The sequence below is a fragment of the Myodes glareolus genome, chromosome 9 (genome assembly GCF_982192425.1).
Source record: "Myodes glareolus chromosome 9, mMyoGla1.1, whole genome shotgun sequence".
Taxonomy (NCBI): domain Eukaryota; kingdom Metazoa; phylum Chordata; class Mammalia; order Rodentia; family Cricetidae; genus Myodes; species Myodes glareolus.
The window spans coordinates 5,798,314-5,808,827 of record NC_142034.1 but is presented as its reverse complement, the minus strand read 5'-3'; the positions used below and the strand labels follow the sequence as shown (position 1 = coordinate 5,808,827).

General features: G+C 47.0%; 1 long non-coding RNA gene across 1 annotated transcript; it reads right to left on the bottom strand.

Moving 5' to 3' along the window:
• Positions 1-2,067: 2,067 nt before the first annotated feature.
• On the bottom strand, positions 2,068-8,975 carry LOC146893356 (uncharacterized). The gene is made up of 3 exons (XR_015738709.1): positions 7,032-8,975; positions 4,854-6,414; positions 2,068-4,074 (listed from the first exon to the last, which is right to left on the bottom strand). It is a non-coding gene; the product is annotated as an uncharacterized LOC146893356 (long non-coding RNA).
• Between the last annotated feature and the right edge of the window lie 1,539 nt (positions 8,976-10,514).

Here is a 10,514-nt window from a genome sequence, read left to right as displayed (position 1 = left end):
AAAGCCCCTTTTAGATGATTAATGAGTTTATGGGGAAAAAAAGAAAAGATGAAGATTGTGCTGGCAGTGTGTCAGCAATATCTCGAAAGGTAAATTATGCCAGGATTTCTGCTGAGTGGAATCTGAGTCCGCCAAAGGAGAACACAGCTGATGGTTGTGCTTTGAATGTGGGCAGGGATGTTCTGATCAGACCCAAAATGGAGTAGCGTTTGTGTCCTACACAATCAGAACCTAATGCCTTTCAGAACTGGAAAAGCAATCTTCTTTGTATTCATTTTATAGACATATTGATGGGAAGCCTTCTTTCAACTTCTTGAAAATATGTTACTTTGTCAAAAATTGAGAAGCTAATTTTGATAATCGCCACTTTGCTCACTTGTACTATGGAGCAATTAACAACATTTTGTACAGTTTCAACAGGACGTGGTGACGACTGGGAACAAGAATCCTCAAAATTCTGGGTAGTTGCTCTCAGTCTCAATTCTGCTGCCATAATATTGCTTGTGTTGTAACTTGACTATTTCAAGAAAAAAAATCATAGTGATTTGTTCTTTTTCTGTTTATGGGACTGTGTTAGTTCTTGTCTTGTTGGGATGAAATACAACAGCATCCTCAGAGGGAAACAGTCGCAGGGCGGTGGTGGCGTATGCCTTAATCACAACTCTCAGGAGGCAGAGGCAGGCAGAGGCAGATCTCTGGGTTTGAGGTCAGCCTGGTCTACAGAGCAAGTTTTAGGGTTACACAGAGAGGAGAGAGAGAGAGAGAGAGAGAGAGAGAGAGAGAGAGAGAGAGAGAGAGAAGGAACTGCTAGTTGCTAGTTTTGTGACTTGATCACATCACATCCACCTTCAGGAAGCAGACAGAGAGATGGATGCTGGTGCTCAGCTAACTTGCTTCTTTATGTTTAGTCTGAGACCCCAGCCCATGGGATTGGGTTGCCCAGATTTGGGGTGACAGTTAACACACATGATCCCTCACCCCTGGAGATTTGTTCATGATGCTAAAGCTGATCTATCAAGTTGATAATGGAGATTAACTCACAGGTATATTAAAATTACCCATAAATTATTCAATCGTGGTTTTGTTTGCTCATGTTCATTTATTTATTTATTTGAGACAATGTCCCGTGTATCCATGGCTGGTCTTGAACTCTATGTAGCTAAGAATGATTTTGAACTCCCGATCCTCCTGCCTCCAAACTCCCAAGTGCTGGAACTACAGTTGCATATTGCTATACCTGGCTACCTATCCCCATACCTAGTGGTCTAAATTTTTTGTTTGGTTGCGTGTGTGTGTGTGTGTGTGTGTGTGTGCACGCGCGCACACGTGTGTTATAGCCATGTGTACACGTGTTAGACATGGAGGCCAGTTTGAGCTACATGATAATCTATCTCAAAAGCAAACACCTGGGGCTAGTTAACTTTTGTTAACAGACTTGGTCTGTTTTTCAAGACAGGGTTTCTCTCTCAGTAGCCCTGGCTGTCCCTGTGTAGCTCCGGCTGTCCTGGAACTTGTTCTGTAACCCCACTGGCCAGATCTGGGATTATAGGTGCTGGGGTTAAAGGTGTGTGCACCACAACTCATCTGATCATGAGGGTGGGGTGGGGTGGAGAGTTAACCATAGGTGGTTTAACTCACAACTGGGAAGGTTCAAGACCTGGTGATGACATGTCCCGTTCTAATAAGGCCGATGGCATCCCCACGGTGGTGAGATACGTGGGAGAGATCACACGATGAGCTGCAAGTGAGGGCAGCGCCTTGCTTTATAGCAGCTTGCTGCCTGAGGACCCAGTCTGCACCTGCGAGGCATTGTGTTAACCCCCTCAGGGAGAGGTCCCCCACAATCTGCCCATCGTCAGCTCGGCTGCACCTTTTGAGGCTCTATTACTTGTTAGTAGTCTTTCACCAGGGATGGAAGTTTCTAGAACATAAATTGTTTGTGGGGAAATCCCCACACCTAGTGAAGAGCTGTTTTCTTCCTCTAGACTGTTGCGACTTGGTCTGGAACAGTTCTCATGTAAACAACCACACGAGAAGATACATATAGGAGACACAATGTCTAGATAATTCCAGAAAGAGAAGGAAAAGAATTCTATACATTTTTTCTAGAATCGGTTCATGTGTCCATAGTAAAAAACCCAAAAATCAGAAAAGATTCTACAGGATTCCAGAGAGGGGAAATAGTCCAAGTGAAAAAGACTCAAGGGCGGCAAGATGGCTCACTAAATTGACAACGGGGGTTCCAGCCCTGGGTTGTATTGTGGCAGGAGAGAACGGAGTCCTAGAAGACACGACCTTGACATATTAATCAACAGTCAGCACTCGCTGGGATGAGAGACTCTTCTGTGGGGTTGCCTGTGAGCCGTGCAGAGCTCTGAGGATACAGTGTCTGTGGGTCCTCACCTAAGCTGGGGCTGCCGCTCTGAGTCCCTCAAAACACAAGAAAATTCATAGCCAACGGAGCTCCCACAGGGCCTTGAGCAGCCGCGGTGGAACTGCAATACTAAATGAGATTTTATAAAGTGTGTCATGGATGCAGTGGCTGGACAGAGTCTGCAGCGTAGCAGTAGACACTTGGTGGTGGCAAATAAAGGTGCCATTTCAGTCCACCGCAGTGACAAGGTGTCGTCATGGGATTGAACATCGTCCCTGGGCAGAGCACTGTCTGGGAGCCGAACTCACACAGAGAACACAGCTGAATCCGGAGTCTGCGTGTAGACAGTTAGGGAGTGCTGATCTGAAGCTGGTAGCTTTAAAGGTTCACATGTTTGCCCCAGCCTTGGTCTCCCTTAGTCCTCTTGGGGAACCCATTTATGCTGAGCACTCTCCCAGAGTACAAGACCGGACAAGTTCTCCTCTCTGCTGCTCCTTCCTAGTGATGGTCTCCAACCTCAGCACCCAGACAAGTCCATACCAGACGGGAACCTGGATCTCAGCTGGGCTGACCAGGACTGCTGTTTTACTATCTCCACCACCGTCACCACCACCGTCACCCTTGAATGCCTTAATTTGGCTTCCTTGGATGAAGGATGGAGACACACTCTACACGGCTGATGCAGACCCACAAGGGAAGGAGGGTGTTTCTCAAGGTGGATTCTGGTGCTGAGGAGAGATGGTTTAGTCAGAGTGTTTTCAATGCAAGCTTGAGTCTGAATCCCAGAGCAGGAAGACCCATGGGGTTTGCTCATTACTTTGTTGAGTTGTTGAACCCCGGGCCAATGAGAGGCCCTGTTGCCAAAACAAGGTGGACAGTCTCCTAGGAAGCAACAACAAAGGCTGATCCTCTGACCTTCACACGAGCACACACTCATGCACACCTGTGTGGCCTCCAAACAAGCACACACTCATGCACACCCGTGTGACCTCCAAACAAGCACACACTCATGCACACCTGTATGACCTCCACATGAACACTCATACAAATTCGTCTCATGCACAGCAGTGTGACCTCCACACTAGCACACACTCAAGCACATCTGTGTGCACATGCAGAAGAGGACAGATCTCAAAACCCGATTCTCACCTCTATTGCCCAGTACTGTCAGGGGACGTGAGCTGGGCTGATTGAATTTTATTCCAGGTTGAATCTCTAGAACACGAAAAAGATCGTTTTCCATGTAATCAGGATCGGCACACGTAAACATGCCTGCAATGTTTCTAGAAACACAGAATGCACCCCTGGTCAGAAACGGTCTGGAGAAAGACTGGGCTCTTTGTGGTGAGGGACTATTTCTGTCTCCATTGCCTGCACAGAGCACCAACAGTGCAGTCTCCAGCTGTGTTGGGCTGATGACAAAGATGGCTGCTGTCCTGTTCCAGAACAGTAACTTCTTTGTTGAGTGACTTTGTTTCCTCTAACCCACTCTTGATTGGCCTTGTGATTTTCTTGGCCAATAGAATGTGACAGGAATGATGTCTTATGCCTTCTGAGACAGCCGCAGATGGCCCTTCAGTGTTTTTAAACATTCATTTATCATGTATACAGTGTTCTGCTTGCAGGCCAGAAGGGGGCGCCAGATCCCATTACAGATGGTTGTGAGCCACCATGTGGTTGCTGGGAACTGAACTCAGGACCTGTGGAAGAGAAGCCAGTGTGTTAACCTCTGAGCCATCTCTCCAGTCCCATGTTTTTATATTCTTAGGATCCTCCGCCACCTTGTCAAGGATCTATCTAGCCTGAGCGAGGATGAGAGAGGGGAAGGATAATCAAGGCACCTAGCTGAGAGCTAGCCTGAGCTACCGGCTGAGACCATTACAGATCACCTGGTTCTGTCTAGCTACTGAAAGCCTGTTAGTGGCAAGAGATGGACAAGCCACAACAGGAGGAGCTGATCTAGTCTAAATGACTGACCTATAAAGTTGTGAACAAATTCACGGTCACCTTTTCAAGTCTTAAGAGTCTGGAAAACTTTCGGGCAGCCTGACAGATGGCTGAGCAGGCAGTCTGGAGCCCTGTCTGTGCATGGATGCTGCTCAGGTCCCAGGGGCAGTGGATCTTCTTTCATGGGCTTTGAGAGATTCCTCAAGAGGTTGTGTTTGTTATGTGTCTGGGTGTGCATGCACACAGGCTTGTGTGTGTGGTGTATGTGTGTAAAGTGTCTTCCTCTATTGCTCTCCATTTTACTTTTTGAGGCAGGGTCTCTCACCAAACCCAGGAATTCTCCTTCCCAGTTCTGGAACCAAAGAGAGACCACATGCTCTAAGGTTTTCAAAAGGAGAATGGAGAGTGTCGCTATTGATTTATATCACAAGAGGCTGAAGGAGACTTAGTCACCTGGTGCTTATGGAAACCTGTCTAGGAGGAAGGGACGGGGAGCAGGCTCAGTCCCTGAGGAGCTGGATAAGATACCTACACTGTAGCTCCGCAGAGGTGGACAACACTTCAAAGCCAGGCTTGCTTCTGGGGTTGGCGTGTCTGCGGAGGGGGCCCGAAGGCTCAGCTGCGATCTGTCTGAGGTCTGACCTCTGACCTCTGTTTGAGTTAATTATTTCTCGTTTGGCCTCACTGAGCTGAGCAGATGTGGTGGTGACTTCTCATTCTTGGCTCTCTGGATCCAGAATCACCCAGGAGGCTCACCTCTATGGAGTTTCCAGAAGGGATGGAGTGAAGAGGGGAGACCCACCCTCAAGTGGGTGACACCATCCAGCAGCCTGTGCTCCAGGCTGAATAAAGATGTTGGGGAGGAGTCAGATGAGTGCCCGCTGCTTTCTCTGCTTCTAGACTTGTGGAGGGGTGAGCAGGTTCCTGGCCACGCAGCTGGAAGCCTCTCCAACACCATGCTTTCCCCACTGTGGTAGACTGCATCCCTGCATTCCTGTGTCATGACCCAAAATAAACATTCTGTCTTTAAGATTCATCTTTTCAGGCACTGTTCACGGCAACGAGAAAATACCCAAAACAGCAGACCTTAGGAACATACTTGTTTCTTCATTAGAGTTTTGGAATTTATTATTATTATTACTATCATTATTGCTATGTGCATAGTGCATGTGTGGATGTATAATGTGTGTGTGTGTGTGTGTGTGCATGGTAATAGGTTTTCTGTACCTTGATAATAGGTTTCTCCGCTGGCACAGTAAGCCCAATCAAGCCAAACTGAAAAAGTAAAAGAACAGGTTTATTTGAGCAAAGCAACTCCAGGTGAGTTCTCCAGCCCCAAGGGTCGAGGCAGGAGAAGTCACATGCCCAAATTAAAGCAGGGAAATTGTACAGCCTGTAGGCGAAGGGAGATGACGTGTCCACCGCAAGCTGAATGTGCGCCCAAGTACGGTCAAAAGCTGAGCACTTCAGGAGAGGACTTGGGAAGCTGGCAACTTCAGGGGAGGAGCTGCAGTGGCCGCCAAGAATGGGGAACTGGGCTTTTTGGTGTCTTTCTGAGAGGGCGGGGCTTGGAGAGAGAGGAAAGGGGCTTTCAGGATCAAGCAGGAGTGAGCTGAAGTCTCCAGCCAAACACATGGTATGCATGGGTGCGTACCGTAGTGTATGTGTAAAGGTCTGAGAACAGTTTGAGTCAGTGTTGTTCTGTTCTGTTTGTTTCGAGATTGGGTTTCTTTGTTTAACAGCTCTGGCTGTCCTGGAACTTGCTCTGTAGACCAGGTTGGCCTCAAACTCTCAGAGATCCACCTGCCTCTGCCTCCCAAGTGCTGGGACTAAATGTGTACACCACTGCCACCTGGCCAGTTCTGTTCTTCTACTGTGCAGAACCCAGAAATTGAACTAGGTTGTCAGGCTGGGGGGCAAATGCATCTTTACCAACCAAGCTATTTTCTGGGTCCCTGCGACTTTCTTTTCAAAGGGTTACTTGTTTTATTTTGTGGGTATGTGTGTGGTGTCCTCAGAGGCCGGGGGAGACACTGGATCCCTGGAGCTGGAGTCACAGGCCATTGCGAGTTGCTGGACTCCGCACTCAGCTCCTGTGGGAAGAGCATATGTGCTCGTAAGCGCTGAGCTGTTTCTCCAGCCCCAGAACTTCATGCCTTAAGTTGTGTATCAGTTATTTCATCATAGCTGTGAACCAGGTAACTCGTACACTCATCCACAGAAATATGTCTAGTGCGTGTCTTTACAGGATGCAGGGGAATATTCTAGGCCCCTCGGGAGATCCAAAAGTAAATCCTGGATCAAAAGGAATTAATTTTAGAAGCTGATTTTGGCAAGTTTGTCAAACATATCAAAGGCTTACAGCCGTTAAATAGAGTCACTGTGGAATTAAACCAAAATGATAGAAATGTACTTTAAGCAAAGTGTATGAAGACAGTGCACCAAAGTTCCAAGGAAATGCTGCCGTTTGAGCCATGAAAGAGTATTTGCAAATGTGCAAATCCCCGGGGCAGAGGTCATGTGTGTCTTTACTCCCAGCCTAGCACCTATTAATCAACTCTGAGCGAGGATTCCACTTTAGGTGTTCAAACTGTCAAAAGCAGAAGCACACTCCATTACTCTAGACTTTCTTGCTGAGCCTTTCTTTCGGACCTTGACTGTACCACTCGACATGGCTCTGATTCAGTCCTTAATTTCGAGGTGCCCATACCTGCTGCAGTTGTCTGCAAATATCCCCTGCTGCTCCCGTGGGAGGGGAGCTCCAGAACTGGTGACCTGGGTTGTCTTCATTCACCCCCACACCTGGAGGCATGCAGCCTGCCCAAAACACGGCGTGTACGAACATGCTGCTTCCTGCCGTCCAGCTGAGCAAACAGTGGAACCTCAGAGCCAGCATCACGGGTGTGCTGTTGTGTGAAGACCTGAGGAAGCTCACATGAATGCAGAGACTGGATGAAAGGCCTGGACTTTGTTCCCAGCTCCCAGCTCTGAGCACAGCACCCGAGTTCGTGCCCAACCAGAATGGGGCAGCCCAGACAATGCCTCAGCAATTGAGTTCACATTATTTATTTAGTTGGTTGGCTGGGCACTCTTTCCACTTTGAACAGAGAGTAGCTGGCCCAGAACTCACTAGGTAGACCAGGCTGGCTGATAACTTGCAGTGATCCTCCTGCCTTTGCTTCCTGAGTGCCAGAATTGGACTGTGAATCAGGAATCTGTGACTGCAGAATTAGAAATGTAGAGGACAGATGCTGCCCATGATGAGGACATTGATCTTTTCAGAACTTGTGCCTCGATCCTTCGTGTGTGTGTGCGCGCGTGCGAGCGCATACATGCTGTCATGCATGTGTGGAGGTCAGAACGTAACTTCCTGTAGTCCTTCCTCTCCTTCTACAATGTACTTCGCTGAGATTAAACTCAGGTTTGGTGACAAGTGCCTTTGCCCGCTATCTCCAAAGCCCTACGGTAGAAATAAGTAGAGCTTTATCTCCTTGTCCCCCAATAAACCTCTTGCACTATCTCCGCTGTTCCTGGTGTGTTTTCTTACTGACATGCCTTGGCAGGGCCCGCCAAAGGGCACCCACTTTGCCTTTTACTCACTAGGTTCCCCTGGTGTTTCGTCTGCCGCACTGGGATTCTTCCCGCAACGGATCAGCTCTCCTTGCCTATTTCTGTCTGCTCTTCCACCCTACACTGCGTAAATGTCCCATCCTTGTGTTTATCACAGTGAGGGAGTCAGAGCCAGAGAGGTCCGCCGCTTCCTGCCCAGCACGCACCTGTTCTCTCTCAGAGTCTGCAGCTCTGGCCCTCAGTAAGGTATAGACAGATTGCTTGTCTGTGACTGAACCCAATTCCAAATTCTAGAGTCTGATTTTTCCTGTATTACTTTCCACACGGATACATGTGTGCTTGCCTGGCTCCTGCAGGCTCTTGCACCCACGGGAGCTCCTTTCCCGTTCTCCCCTCCCCCACCAGCCGGGGAGATCACAGCTGAAGCTCTAGCCCCTGTGTCTTCTCCGTGGCTCTGGCTCCTGCAGTCTGTAGACCCACTCTGTGACCCTTGGACTCAGATTTTATGTTTTCAGCTTGGCCTCAATACAAATCAATGGCTAAAACTGGCAAACTTGTGATTTCCAAATGTCCACAATTGCTATTCCTGCAGGCAAAGGGCCCCCAAAGGTCTTCTACCTAAACTTACTCACCCACATTCCAAAGTCTCTTACCTCTAAGACTGTTAGAAAAGTCCTGTCTATTTTGTATGTCTGTGTGGATCTGAGCCTGTATGTTGTCCTGTGGACATGGGAGCCACACAGAATGACCTCAGGCTCTACCATTCACAACCCCAGAGAACCTAGACAACAACGAGGGCCCTAAGAGAGACACACATGGGTCTAATCTACACGGGAAGTAGAAAAAGACAAGATCTCCTAAGAAAATTGGGAGCATGGGGACCATGGGAGAGGGTAGAAGTGGGTGGGGGGGAGGAAGGGAGGGGATTGGAAAAAATATATAGCTCAATAAAAACAATAGAAAAGCCAGGTGGGTGGTGGCTCTTGCCTTTAATCCCAGCACTCGGGAGGCAAAGGCAGGCGGATCTCTGTTAGTTCGAGGTCAGCCTGGTCTAAAAAAAAATTAAAAAATGAAATATATTGATAGAAATTTCCATTTGAATACATGGTATTTTACTCTTTCTAGCAGACTCCCTCTGGTGTTGAAGATGGAACATAAAATCCTTCCTATACCCTCAATAAAAAACAGCTATCAAATTAAAAAAAAAAGAATTACTTCAGGTTCAGTTGGGTGTGTCAATGTATGTGACCACTGCACGCTTGTTTCTGACTGGTCTTGAATGCCCGAGTTTATATGTTCCATAAGTCTTGGTAATAACTCAGCTGTTACTATTACAATGAGCTGTCTGGGCTCAGAATTTGCCTCTGGGATTTCCAGCTACTAAATCTGATGTAATGACAGAGATTCGTATGTCAATTGGGTATAAAGAATATTATTAAAGTTATTTTATGCTATTCTACCTTACTAAAAAACAGCTAAGCAATTGGATATGGTGAAAAATTTATAACAAAAAATTAATTTAAAAACTTATAACTCCAAATTGAAACTGTTCTGGAAAGCTACACAAGATCTGTCACTACCCTAATTAAGTAGAGCCACATGGGCAGCCTCCGTTTTGACTGAGGTTGGAGAAGAGGGAGGTCATATGACTTCACTGACATCTTGATTGGGGGTGACCACGTGGAATGGGGGTGACCACGTGGAATGGAGTTGACCATGTGGAATGGGGATTGACCATATGGAATAGGGGGTGACCACGTGGAATGGGGGTGACCACGTGGAATGGGGGTGACCACGTGGAATGGGGGTGACCACGTGGAATGGGGGTGACCACGTGGAATGGGGGTGACCATGTGGAATGAGGGTGACCACATGGAATGAGCCCACCAACAAGACAACAGGCTTCCAAGATATGCTGGATTAGGGTGGGTTTTTATATGGTAATTCCTGCCCTGTCCTGATAACAAGGTTTATGAAAGAGGATCTAAAACAATGCTGGTTTTACCCAGATGCAGCCCCTCCATGCATTCATATACAGGGACATATCTCGCTGGCAGCCAGATTTTGTAACAAATTGTTACTGATTTTAGAAACACTGAATTGTTTACACTGCTGAAACTTCACTTTGCCTTCTAGAAATTATGGTTGTGCTCTCTGTCTTAGGACCACAGCTGAACAGCAGAGACTGAGGTATTCCTATCTTGTGATGTAGCAAGAGGGTGACCTAAGCAGTCTGGCAAAGGGTTTCTCTTTACCCAAGGTCTATCCAGGCTAAGAGACTGACTTAGGGATGTGTGTCTAACCTCCTAGCTTTGACTAAAACTGGTAAGCTGTAGCTAGTTTGGTAAATTAAGTCATAAAGAAAACTGTTGTGTTCTATAATGGTGTACTTTAAAGGGGTCAGGAAAGATCCTATTCTCTTTGGTCACTGTGTTTATGAGTTAAAAATCTTATCTTAATATTAAAATAGAGCTTCAATTCAAAAGTTGTTATTTCTTAAGGCTAACCTTAATGGGACAAAGCTATAAAACCCTAATCTTTTAAGACATACAAATTAATCATCAGTTACCTCATAAGGGACCAACTTCTTTGATATGTTCAGATTTCGCTTATAATCTGTTCT